The sequence below is a fragment of the Carlito syrichta genome, unplaced genomic scaffold (genome assembly GCF_000164805.1).
Source record: "Carlito syrichta isolate Samal-C Ts95f unplaced genomic scaffold, Tarsius_syrichta-2.0.1 Scaffold303116, whole genome shotgun sequence".
Taxonomy (NCBI): Eukaryota; Metazoa; Chordata; class Mammalia; order Primates; family Tarsiidae; genus Carlito; species Carlito syrichta.
This window is the reverse complement of record NW_007247212.1, coordinates 61255-74747: the sequence shown is the minus strand read 5'-3', so window position 1 is coordinate 74747 and position 13493 is coordinate 61255. Positions and strand designations below refer to the sequence as shown.

General features: G+C 52.2%; 1 protein-coding gene across 2 annotated transcripts in view; it reads right to left on the bottom strand.

Annotated features, from left to right (window-relative positions):
- SEPT9 (septin 9) overlaps positions 1–13493 on the bottom strand; it is a 113266-nt gene that overhangs the window by 75052 nt on the left and 24721 nt on the right. The gene's annotated exons all lie outside the window — the stretch shown is intronic.

Below are 13493 nucleotides of genomic sequence, written 5' to 3'. Positions count from 1 at the left end.
TGGTCTCGAACCCCCGGGCTCAGGCAATCCTCTCACCTCGGCCTCCCAAAGTGCTGGGATTACAGACTGAGCCACCGTGCCCGGCCATTCCTGCACTTTTGGAGGCAGAAGCAGGAGGATAGCTTGAGGTCAGTAGTTTGAGACCAGCCTGGGCATCATAGCAAGATCCCTGGCTCTACAAAAAATTCTTTAAAAATTATCCAAGTGTGGTGGTGCATGCCACTCGGAAGGTTGAGGTGAGAGGATGACCTGAGCCCAGGAGGTTGAGGCTGCGGTAAGCCAAGATCGTGCCACTGCACTCCAGTCTGGGCGACAGAGTGAGACCTTGATTCAAAAATAAAGTAAAATTGTATTTGTTTACCATGGGTTTTTTTTGGCACAACTTTGACTTCTAAAAATATTGCATTGCACACTCTTGTCTTCATTCCTGAGCTTTCTGGCACCCCTGAGCATGTGCCTCACTTGCCTTGCCCTAGTCGGCCCCACTCTCCAGATGCCCTCAGCAGCCTCGAACCCGCCCGCCAAGGGCACGTCCTGCCCACGCTCTTTGCAGCCACCAGGAGCCGCCGAGTCACCACCCCGCCTTACTTTTCTCCTTGGTGTTCCCATCGCCCAACTGGCTGTCTCCCTCATTTGCTCTGGTTTTTGCCATCTCCTATCTGCAGGGAAGCTCTGACAGCATACATCACCGCTGAATTCCTGAGTGCCTGGCACAGAGCAGCGCTTAAGACCTCTTGAATAAACACATTCCCCGCACAGAGATCTTTCCAGCAGACCTGCTCAGGCCCTGCTTCCACAGCCCTGTGAGCCACGCCCTGCAGCAGCTACAGGCTGGCTTCAGCCACCTGGGCCTGGCCACCTCTGTCTCATCACCCAGGACGGCTTGCCCCACACTGCAGGTCATGAAAACTATCTGATGGGTTACAAACAGCTTCTTAAAATTATCTATCTAAAACTGGGCTTGATGGCTCAGCCTGTAATCCCGCGCCTTTGGGAGGATTGAGAGGATTTGAGTGGATTGCCTGAGTCCGCAGGTTCAAGACCTGCCTGGGCAGTGAGACCTCATCTCTACAATAAATCAAAAAATGAGCAGGGTGTGGTAGCGCTTGCCTGTAATTCCAGTTACTCGGAAGGCTGAGGCGGAAGAATTGCCGGAGCCCAGCAGGTCAAGGCTGCGGAAGCCGGGAGCGGCCACTGCACTCCAGTCTGGGCAATAGAGTGAGACTCCAACTCAAAAAAAAAAAAAAAAAATTATCTATTTATCTATTTAGACTCAAGATTTCACTCTGTCATCCAGACTGGAGTGCAGTGGCACAAACACAGCTCACTGCAGCCTTGACTTCCTGGGCTCAGATGATCCTCCCACCTCAGCCTCCCAAGTTGCTGGGACTACAGGTGTGAAAAACCACGTCCGGCTAATTTTTCTTTTCTTTTTTTCTGTGGAGACAAAGTCTTGCTATGTTACCCAGACTGGTCTCGAACTCCTGGCCTCAAGCAATCCTCCTGCCTGTAGCCTCTTAAAGTGCTGGGATTACAGGCATGAGCTACTGTGCCTGGCGTAGCTTTTTTCTTTTTAATTAAAAAAAAAATCATATGGCTGGGCACAGTGGCTTCCGCCTCATAAACCCAGCACTTTGGGAGGCCTAGGGGAGAGAATTGCCTGAGCCAGGAGTTTGAGACCAGCCTGGTGAGATCTCACCTCCACAAAAAATAAAATAAAAAATGATTCGTATACCTAACCGTTAACTGTACCCCACAATTTTAAAATAAAAAATATGTTTAAAAAATAAATTAGCTGGGCATGGTAGTGCGTGCCTGTAGTTCCAGCTACTTGGAAGGCTGAGGCAGAAGGATCGCCGGAGCCCAACAGGTGGAGGCTGCGGTGGCCGGGAGCGGCCACTGCACTCCAGTCTGGGCAACAGAGTGAGACTCCAACTCAAATAAATAAATAAATAAATTACCCAGGTGTGGTGGCATGTGCCTGTAGTTCCAGTTACTTGGGTGGCTGAGGCAGAAAGATCACCTGAACCCAGCAGGTCAAGGCTGCAGTGGCTATGAGCATGCCACTGCACTCCAGCCTGAGTGACAGAGAAAGACTCCAACTCAAAAAAAAGAGAAAAAGAAAACAGAAAGCATTATGCTAAATTAAAGAAGCCGGATACAAAATACCACATATTGTGTGATTCAATTTATGTGAAATGTCCAGAACAGGTAAATCCACAGAGACAGAAAGCAGATTATTGCTTAGGGCTAAGGAAAGTAAATAGGGTCGTGACAGCTAAAAAGCATGGAGTTTATTTTGAGGCAATAAGAATTTTCTAAAATTGGTTGCACAACTCTCTAATATACTAGAAACAACAGAAGTATGCACTTTAAATGGGTGAATTGTATAGTTGTTGAATTACATCTCAATAAAACTTAAAAAAAAAAAAAAAACCTTGACCAGGCATGGTGGCTATGCCCATAATCCCAGCACTTTGTGAGGCCGAGGCAGGTGGATTACTTGAGCCAGGAGTTTAAGATCAGCCTGGTAAGACCTCATCTCTACAAAAAATAAAATAAAATAATTACCCGGGTGTGGTGGCATGTGCCTGTAGTTCCAGCTACTTGGGAGGTCTAGGTGACAGAGTGAGACCTCAAAAAAGAGAACTCAAAAAAAAAAAAAGGTAAAAAGAATAGAATATACCAAAGTATAGCAGGGACATGGTAAGGGTAAGAATTACTTCAAAGGCTGGGCTCAGTGGCTCAGCCTGTTTTATTTATTTTTTTGAGAAAGCAGGATTTATTGAGGACAGAAAAGCTCCCACAGCAGGAGGGGGTCCCCCGAAGGGATTCCCTCCCCCCATCCCACGGCTCAGTCTGTAATCCCAGCACTTTGGGAGGCCAAGGTGAGTGGACTGCCTGAGCCTGTGGGTTTGAGACCAGCCCCGGCAATTTGGCAAGACCTCGTTTTTACACTAAATCAACAAAATTAGTCGGGCGTGGTAGCACATGCCTATAGTTCCGGCTACCTGGAAGGCTGAGGTGGAAGGATCACCGGAGCCCAGCAGGTTGACACTAGAGTGGCCGTGAGTGTGCCACTGCACTCCAGCCTGGGCAACAGAGTGAGACTTCAACTCAAAAAAAAAAAAAGAATTTCTTCATGGAATTTTTGTTTCATTTATACACACACAAAAACACACACAGAAACACACACAGAAACACACACACACACACACACACACACACACCTATTCATATGAGTCCTGGTTTATGGTGTAAAACGCATTTCTTACTGGAGGCTGCAGCGCAAATGGAGTTTAAAAGCCAATCTCTAGGCAACTCCAAACTTCTCAGAAGTCCTGAAACCCAACAGCCCTTCATTTGCTAGGACCACTCAGACCCCTTTAAGACCCAGTTTGCCATCACTACCTCCTCAGCGGCCACAGAGATGTGGAAGGCCTCTCTCCCTAGAGAGCGCAAGATCCCTCTGGACTTATCTCTCCCAAACATGTATCCCCCTACACCGAATGCCTGTGCTTCCAAACAGCATCCCAGGACACTGGCCACACCCAGCCATCTCTGTATACACACCACTGCTGATCAATCCTGTGAATCAAAACCTCTACACAGTGCCTGCTAAGCGTGCTAAAACAACAACCTCTGAACAGTCTGAGGGATTTTAAATAGGCTAAAAGTGCCTTCCTAGGGGGAAAAGGTAATGAATTTTAAGAAGGAAAAAAAAAAAAACAAAACTCAGAGACCACAGAAAAAAATTTTTGAAAGTTTTTTAAAGTACTAGACTCCAACAAAAGTATCAGGCTCAGATGGTTTCGCTAGTGAATTCTTCAAAAGTTTTAACAAAGAGACGGTTGTGTTGCTGTTTAAAATGTTCCAGAACACAGAGGAAAAAAGAAACACATCCAAATTGTTTTTGCTAAGCCAGCACAACACTGACACCAAAACTGATAAAAATAGCACACGTCCACATACCCCACATGTTTCAGATCAAGCTCGCTGGTGTGTGTCCATGAAAAACCTTATCCCTACCTCGCTGCTGAAACTGAAATAAATTCCATTGGGCTAATCACTTCAACCCATAAAAACAAAACCACAGAAATACTAGAAGAAAACATGGGTGAAATTCTTTCCGATAATTTTGGAATGCAGGAGACCTCTAAGCACCTCTAAGGATCCAGATTCCAAAAGCTAATAAAGAAAGAAGAAACTTGACAACATAAAGATTAAAATGTCCTGTTTAGAAGAACACACCATAAATAGAAATAGAAGTCAACAACTAGGAAAAAACACTTGAGGCCGGGCATGGTGGCTCACGCCTATAATCCAAGGTGGGAGGATTACATGAGCCCACAGGTTCGAGATCAACCTGTACAACTTGGTGAGCGCTCATCTCTACAATAAATCAGAAAAATTAGTGGGGCGTAGTAGCATGTGCCTGTAGTTCCAGCTACTTGGAAGGCTGAAGCGGAAGGATCCTCTGAGCCCAGCAAGTAGAGGCTGCGGTGACCATGATTGTGCCACTGCACTCGAGCCTGGGCAACAGAGTGAGATTCCACCTCAAAAAACAAAACAAAAATAAAACACTTGTACCAGCTGTGACGAAGGTGTACAAAGAACTCTTTAAAAAGAAGAGTATTAACAACCCAATGGAAAAGGGAACACAGGGCCTTGGCCTGCAAACCTATGAAAAGAACATCACTCTCACTTGAATAAGACACACAACAAACAAAATTAAACACCAGTCAGACAGCGTTTCTTCCTCAGCCTGGGGCAAAGAGGACAGAACCTCCCTGATTTGGGAACAAGGATCAGAATGTTAAATGCACACATCCTTCCATGCACAACGTCCCTCTCTAAGGGCCTAAAGTCATGCACGCACAGGTATAAGTGTGAAGATGCCCTTCACAGCCTCTTAATATCAGTGGGAAGCTGGACACGCCTGGCAGGGCCGTAGGACAGCAAATGACACAGCTGTCAAGAAGAATATGCTACGCCTACGAATGCCAAGCAAACTCGAAGATGTGCATGGTGTTATTCTATGGAAGAAATAAAAGCTCGTTGCAGAAGTGTGGTTTCCTTTGTGTCCTCAGTCTATGATATTCATATACACAGACTTTTTTACACAAGCCCTGAATGTCTCTGCACATATAAAATTCAAAAGGACAACAACACAAGAAGGTCACCCCCAAGGAAAGAGCGTGTTAATGGGAGAAACAGACTTCCTTTTCAAATTAAATGGAATCTGGCCTGAGTTCGAGGGTTCGAGACCAGCCCGGGCAACTTGGCGAGATATCTCATCTTTACAATGAATCAAAAATTAGCCCGGCATGGTAGCGCACGCCTGTAGTTTGGCTACTTGGAAGGCTGAAATTGAAGGACCGCCAGAGTCCAGCAGGGGTGGCCGTGAGTGTGCCACTGCACTCCAACCTTGGCAACAGAGTGAGACTCCAACTCAAAAAAAAGGAATCTTTTTTTTTTTTTAATCTAATAATGACCATGCACTGGTTTTTAGGAAGAAAAGGGAAAAGGTAACAGGGCAAGTGAGGGCCGGCAACATGGAGCAGAACTTCTAAATACCAAGCTTGTCCAGCCTGGGCAACATAGTGAGACCTTGTGTCTACAAAAAATAAATAAATAAATTAGCCAGGCGTGGTGGCATGCGCCTGTAGTCCCAGCTACTTGGGAGGCTGAGGCAGAAGATAGATCCCCTGAGCCCAGGAGGTTGAGGCTGCATTGAGCTGTGAGCATGTCTCTACACTCCAGCATGGGGAAGGACACCGGACAGATGGACAGGACCTCCTTGATTTGGGAACATGGATCAGTATTTTAAACACACACATCCTTCCACACAGAACGTCACTCCTAAGGACATCCTGTCACACATGCACAGGTACAAGTGTGAGGATGCACAGAGTGAGACCCCAACTCAAAAAAATAATAACAGCTGGGCTCAGTGGCTCAGCCTGTAACCCTGCGCCTTGGGAGGCTGAGGTGAGTGGATTGCCTGAGCCCACGGGTTTGAGACCCGCCTGGGCAACTTGGCGAGACCTCATCTCTACAATAAATAAAAAATTAGCCGGGGGTGGCAGCGCGCGCCTGTAGTTCCAGCTACTTGGAAGACTGAGGCGGAAGGATCGCCAGAGCCCAGCAGGTTGAGGCTACGGTGGCCAGGAGCGGCCATTGCACTCCAGTCTGGGTGACAGAGTGAGACTCCAACTCAAAATAATAATAATAATAACAACAACACAAGCTTGCAAGCGGGAGAAGCGTGGGGCAATGCCAGGAGCCTAGGACTGAGGGACCAGGTAATGGCAGACGGTGCTGCTCAGAGACTCTGGACAAGGCCTGCGGGCGGGTGACATGAGAGCTGTGCTTAGTTTTCGCTCATGTTCTTGTTCAACAAAAATCTCCCGGGCGCTACAGTTCCCTCCACGAGTCACCGCTTTTCATTCTAATGATACCGTGCAGGAGAAATTGTTGCCCTTCGACAACAGGAAAATGGACCAGGGAGGATGAGTCATCAGGTCGGAGGCAGGACAGAAATGGCAGCCAGCAAAGCCACGCTCCTCCATCATTCCTCCTCCCTACACACACACAAGGGGCAAAACCTTCTGTGCTTCTAAATTGTAACCCCTGTGGGCCATTTTGGAAAAAGGGAGGCAGACTCAGGGATCTCCAGGGCCATTTCCGGCTCCAAAGTGTTAGGCTGGGACCAGCTGGAATGGAGGCCGGTTTCCCACCAGAGGCCACAGAGCTTGACCTGGGTGTGGGCAAGTCACTTCCCTCTTTGAACTGGATGAGATCAAGGTTCCTTGAAGTCCTGGGGCTCCACAGGGGTGCACTCGGTGGGTGCGGGAAGGGGGAGCTCATGCCTGTCCCCACCTTAATCAGACCACCTCCATTTCACCCTCTTCCTGTGCTCAGTGTGTGGAGAGAACTGGAAGGAAGCTCCGTCCTGGGCAAGGGCTGCTCTTGTTTCACAGCTACCACCCAGAGTCCAGGAGCTCCCTGAACCAGGGCAGGGGTCCCCCATCACACCCTCAGAAAGCCCCCAAGAGGAAGGGACATCCAGCCCAGGGAGGCGTCTCCCCTGCAGCTCTCAGACATGCAGCTACAAGACACATGGGGTCACTCTGTGCTGCGAGGGACCTCCCAGACCCGCCTGCTGGGATCCAGGGTCTGGTCGGGGACTGCCCACACCCCAGGGCCCAGCTGGGGAGCCTGAGCACCTCCTCCAGAGCTGAATGTGCCCTCTGTCCACACTGCACACAGCATGGCTGTCTGGCCGGGCACACCCCCTGGACAGCAGTGCCATTGTGTGGACCCTGCATGCCAGCAGCTGTGCTGGGCCTGGGAGGCCGCGGGTGCAGACATGGCTCCTCTCCTTGGCAGCTGCTCCGGCTTCCTGGGACAAGCACCAGAAGGAGGCCTCACCCCGTGCCATGTGTCTAGGGCCTGGGGCTGTATCCTGGGATGGGCTGGGTGGTCGGGGCCACAGAGCTTCAGCGGGCAGAGCGGAGACCCCGCCTCCAGCGCCTGCCTCCTGCTCTACCCTCTCCCGCAGCTGTGAGGCTCTATTTAAGGTATTCCGCAGCTGCTGGGAGCATTCTCTGGACCGGCCCTAGTTCCCTCATCGCAGACAGCTGGGCAGCCGGCAAGGGGCGGGGTTCTTTTTCCCCAGGCTGCCCCAGACCCTGCCCCACCTAGAAGGAGCCAGGCCAGGCCCAGTGGCTCCTCCCGCACTGGTCCCCTGGTCCCTCCAGTGCATGGAGGACTTCCTGCTGAGGGGAGACAGGTTAGAGGGTGTGCTTGTTCTTAGAGGGGGAAAGAGGAGATCCCACCCCAAAGTAAGAGGGTACCTGGGTGTCCTCTGGGGGCAGGTCAGGAAAATGGCAGGAACTCGGAGCGGCGGGACCTTCTAGGCGAGACAGTCCAGTAGGGATGGACCTCCTGAGACACAGCCTCTGCCCCTCCGTAAGTATAAACACATAGCCCCACACAGAAGAAAAGCCTCAGGGCCCAAGGCATGGTGGGATGCCAGCTCCCGGCTCTGCCTACTTGGTCAGATACAAGGGAGTCTTCAACGCTTGCTGAGAATGAAAAGGGGGACCAACCACAGGCCCCAGCCTCGGGCAGGCCACAGCCCAGGACGGCCCAGGGTGGACCCTACAGTGTGTGGGGTGGTCCGTAAACCAGGGTGGGGGGCTGACTAGGGAGTCTTTGCAGAGGCTGGGTCCCCTCCTCCCTAAATCACATGGCGATCACCCTCTCCCTGCTTCAGACTCCCTGATCCCCACCAGGAACTTCTGGGACCCACCACGGAGTCCCCGGTCTGAGCCAAGCACATTCACCAGCCGATGCCTCCTCACCCTCAGACGCTGCTCAGACCCCACCACTTTCCCCGAAGCCTCCTCTCTGCTGCCCTGCGAGGGGTGGTCCCAGGATGCCTGCGCTTTGATAAATGCCCTCAACACTGCATGGTACTTGCAGGCCCTGTAATCTGTACTAAGACTCTTCCTTGTCCTGTCCCTGGGCCTGGTGCCGACTCCACATCCAGTACAGGCTGGGAGACCGACAGGCCACACAAACTATGCAGAGACCCACACCCACAGCCACTGGCTTCCACCTCCCTCGATGTACCACCCCCACCCAAGAATATTTCTAGACCCTTCTAGTCCAGGGAAACTCAACTGAGACGCATTGTTGCCTCCGCCCCACCCTGACCTCATGCCCTGGGTCACAGATGGCCCCCGAATGGGGTGGCCCAGGAGCACACACAGCTGCCTCACAGAGAGCTTGAATTCTGGCCACCTCAGGATCCTGGCCCCTTCCCAACCCCTCGCTGATGACAGATCTAGAAACTGAGGCTAGGACAGTTCAGAACCAGATGGCTTATGGGGTGGGGCGGGGACACACCCAGAACTCAGCTGGGTGCTGGGTGGGGGCTCCAATGAGCATCCCAAGAAGGCAAAGTACCAGACCCAGGAGGGAGCAGGAGTGCCAGCCTTATAAGGCAGCCTCTGGGAAACTTGGCTGGTGTCTCCGTGGAGCCAGAGGGGTGTGGACTCCAGGGTGGTGTGGGAGGGAGACTGAGCCTGCAGCTTGCCCTGGCAGGCTCGGTCCTGGGTCCCGCAGCCAGCCCCACCCAGAGGCACCCATACAGGGAGCAAGGGACAAGCAGGGACCCGGGAGAGCAGGCAAGGCTGTCCCCAGCGGGAACCTGGGAAGCCCAGGGATGGCCCTGTAGGGCAAGGAGGGTGCCAGGTCCAGGGGCCAGAGCCTCAAAAACCGAGGTGCACTGGTGCAGAGCTCAGCCCTCACTAGGCCCTGGGTGTGAGAAGCAGGCAGGGTGGTCTCTGCCCTCCGCAGCCCCTTCCTCCCTCTCCTTCCCCTTCTGCCATCTAGGTCTGCACTCTCCCTCCTCAATGCTGACCCCTTGCAGGAACCCCTCACTGAAGTGAACACCCCACCAGTGAGCCTTCAGTGTGAGCTCCAGCGTCCATCCCGCCCAAACACTTCAGGTGACAACCGATCTGAGGTTCAGGAGAGATCAGGTACCCCAGGGGTAAAGTTGAACGGGAAGTGTTTGCTTAGTCTCTGAGGGTGGGAGGGTTGGGGGGGACAGTCCCTGCATCTGCCTGCAAGAATCACAAAAAAAGTTGTCCTAATATGAATACCAGTAGGTCACTCCCCCAGCATGCTTTCACTAACCACTTACTACGTTCAAGTTACTTACTTGGTGCCTAATGGGATTTTTTTTTTTTTTTTTTGAGTCCGGGTCTCCCTCTGATGCCCAGGCTGGAGTGCAATGGCACATCATGGCTCACTACAGCCTTGACCTCCTGGGCTCAGGTGATCCTTCTGCCTCAGCCTCCCGAGTAGCTGAGACTACAGGCATGCAACACCACACCCAGCCAGTCTTAAAATTTTTTTTGTAGAGACGAGGTCTTGTTATATTGCCCAGGTTGGTCTCAAACTCCTGGGCTCAGGCAATCCGCTTCGGTCTCCCAAAGTGCTGGGATTATAGGTATGGGCCACCATGCCCAGCCCCCTTATGGAATTCTTTTTATAAACCAAAATAGCCCCACCCTCAAGGAATCTAGAACCTAATGGGAGCATGGAAAGAATTCTGAAGACTACACAGCAAAACATGGAGAGTGGATAGCTTGGCTTACAGGTGAATTTCAGTTTCTTTCTAACTTCTATATTGTCTGCATTTTAAAGAAAGGGCACTGTATTATTTTTTGTCATTTGGAAAACTATTTTTACAATTTAAAAAAGCTTACCAAAGGAAAGAAGATTTATGCACAAATCATATATGGTATATGGACTGGGTTTTTGTTTGTTTTGTTTTGAGACCGGGTCTTACTCTGTCACCCAGGCTGGAGTGCAGTGGTACAATCATAGCTCACTGTGGTCTTCAATTGCTTCAGCCTCCCAAGTAGCTAAGACTACAGGCAAGCACCACCATGCCTGGCTAGATTTTTGTCTATTTGTTTATTATAGAGACAGGGTCTTGTTATGTTGCTCTCACTGGTTTTAAACTCCTGGCCTCAAGTCATCCTTTCGCCTTGGCCTCTCAAAGTGCTGTGATTATAGATGTAGACTACCATGCTTGGCCTGGACTGGGCTTTGAGGGATGCATAGGAGTTCAACAGAACAGTGATGGAAAGAGAGGCAGGGGTCAGGGTTCAGGAGGTCAGGGAAAAGAGGTCGTGAGGGAAGATGTGGGAGACCTGGAGAAGACCAGAGCAGGAGGAGCTAGGATCACAGAGATGTGAACTCAGCAAGACAGTGAGTCAGCCATGGAGGGCCCTGGAGTGAGTGAGCAGTGAAGGCTCAGAATGGGAGGTCAGTCTGGGAGCAACTCATCTGAGGCCCCAGGAGACCCCAGCCTGCGCCCACAGCCCTGGGGTGGAGCGAGCCACGGTCCAGTCACCTTCCTGGAGGCAGAAACCCAGGAACTGGGCATCTGCTCAGAGGGCAGGAGCTCCCTCCCTGCCTCCTCCTTACCCCTGCAATGCCAGCTGGACCACAGGTGCCGGGGGCAGGGTGACCACAGAAAGTGCATGTGGGAGTTCGGGGGCTCCCAACCCAGCCCCCGACGGAAGGGCGGAAAGGAATGGGCGTGCCGCGTCTGCAGGAAAGGTAGGCGGAAGTGAGGGGGGAGGCCAGACCTGGGCCCAGTGGCTGTGACCAGAAAAGGGGAGGACACAGAATCAGAGCAGGCCTCAGAGGAGGGGCTGTGGGGAGCTCAGACCTTGGGGCCCCTAAGAAGCCTCGATCGGATTTCAGGAGCACCCCCCTCGGGAAGGCCCTGCCTGTCTCTCCCTGTGTGTCCCTCCACCAGGACTTGAGCAGGCCTCAGGACTTCTGGCCCCCAGAACCCTCCACACGGGGCTGGACCCCCACCACCCCTGACTGAGGGCAGAACTTCCTCTCACACCCGGGCTCCAGCACACATGTCCAATTCCGTGGAGAGATCCAGCAGCCCCACCAAGTCCCAGGCTCCTGACAGCTCTGGACAGCAGCTACCTCCCCTTGGGGTGCCTTTCTCTCCCCTTCCTGGCCTGGGGAAATCGACCCTCTCCACACCGAGTGGACAGGCAGGCCTCCACTCCTCACTCCCTAGTGGCTGTTCACTGCCCATCCTCCCCACAGCTCTGGGAGCTCTCGAAGGCAGTGCCGGCAGGACTCACCCCTGCACCCAGCTCCCGGCAGTCTCTGGCATAAACTGGAGGCTGAGCTGCATCTGCCCCCTGAGCAAGACATTCTCGTGCATCCCCATGGATGTTCCCCGCCCGTCCCCCAGGACCACGTTTCGTGCATCCAGTGCCAGCCATCATTAAGATCTGGAAGGCCCAGTGCAGACTGTCTCCCTGGCCACATCCTGTTTGATTCAGCTGAGTGTGAACATGTCGCCCAGGAGCTGGAGGCGGGGTGCATCCGGGACGTCAAACAACAGTCCTGGGCCAACAGAAGACCATGGGGAAAGGAAACAGCCTCCTGGCCACTCTGCAGACCGCCCGTGCCTTTGTCCCAACACCACGTCACCCGGCAGTCACTGTCACAGAGCCTGGGTGGGTAGGGCAGGGGACCCTGTGGGCTCAATTTTAGAGATGGGAGCAGGAACACAGACTCACACACACCCAGGGCTGGAGGGACCTTCAAAGGACCGCTGGTCCCTGGCTACTCAGAGTGTGGTCTGATACCCAGCACTGTGGGAAATGCAGAGTCCCAGGCCCCCAGACCAGTCGAGGCAAATGTGGGCTCCACATGCCCGTGAAAGTGTGAGGGGCGCTGGTCTCATCCACACTCACACCCCATCCAGGCCCCAAGCCCTCCTCGCCCCCAAGTCTACTAACCACTAGAAAATTCACACGCACAAAGGAAAATCAAAAACGATCGACAGCAGGGACTTAAAGAGAAATATGTCCACCCACGTCCAGAGCAGCACTACTCCCAACAGCCAGAAAAAAGCCATCCAAGCATCCCTCCATGATGAACGGATACACAAAATGTGGTCCACCCATGCAAAGGAATATTATTCAGCCCTAAAAAAGGAGGACATTCTGACACATGCCACAGTGTGCACAAACCTTGAGGACATCATGCTGAGCGAAAGTAAGCCAGACACAAAATGGGTGATTATTGCATTTTTCCACTCATACGCGTACCTAGAGTAGTCAAATCCATACAGACAGGAAGTAGGATGGAGTTTGCCAGGGGCTAGGGGAGGGGAATGGAGAGTGAGAGTTCAGTGAGGACAGACTCTCAGTTCTGGGAAAGATGAGAAAATTCCGCATGTGGATGGTGGTGATGACTGTACAACAATGTGAATGTGCCTATGGCACCGAACTGCACACTTAAAAGTGGCTAAAATGGTAAACTTTATGGTATGCATATTTCACCACAATTCAGAAGAAGAAGAAAAAGGTAAACCCAAAGCCCAGAAGGTTCTGTTATGTCCAACCCAAAGACACTTATTGAACATTTATTTACTGAGTCCTGAGTCCCGCGCCCAGAACTAGACCCTGCTCTCAAGGAACTTCTAACCCAGCCAGCACCTTACACAGCCCCGTGGTGCAGAGATCCCTACGGGGAGCGTGGGGCATGGAGAAGGACCACAGTGTCCCAGAGCCCATAGTTCCCCAGCAGGCCCTGTGTCCCATCACGAAGGGCACCAACTCCCCTGTAAGCTCTCCACGTGAGTGCAACTCTGGGCTTGAGCCCTCCGAGGACATTGCCAGACTCCCGTGCTTCCCCCACCTCTTGCCAGGTACATGCTCCCAAACAAAACTGTGCGCAGGTGTCATGGGCCCCTGGTGGAGGCATCCCTCCCCAGCAGCCCTGAGAATTAGCTGAAAGAAGCCAAGGCCTCATCACATCTCCTTGCCTCCTTGCCTCTGGCCACAACTATCCCTCCCTGAGAAGGAGGAGGATGACCAGCCACAGATCATTAGCACAAGAAGGAGAAAGACCCTCTGGTGCAA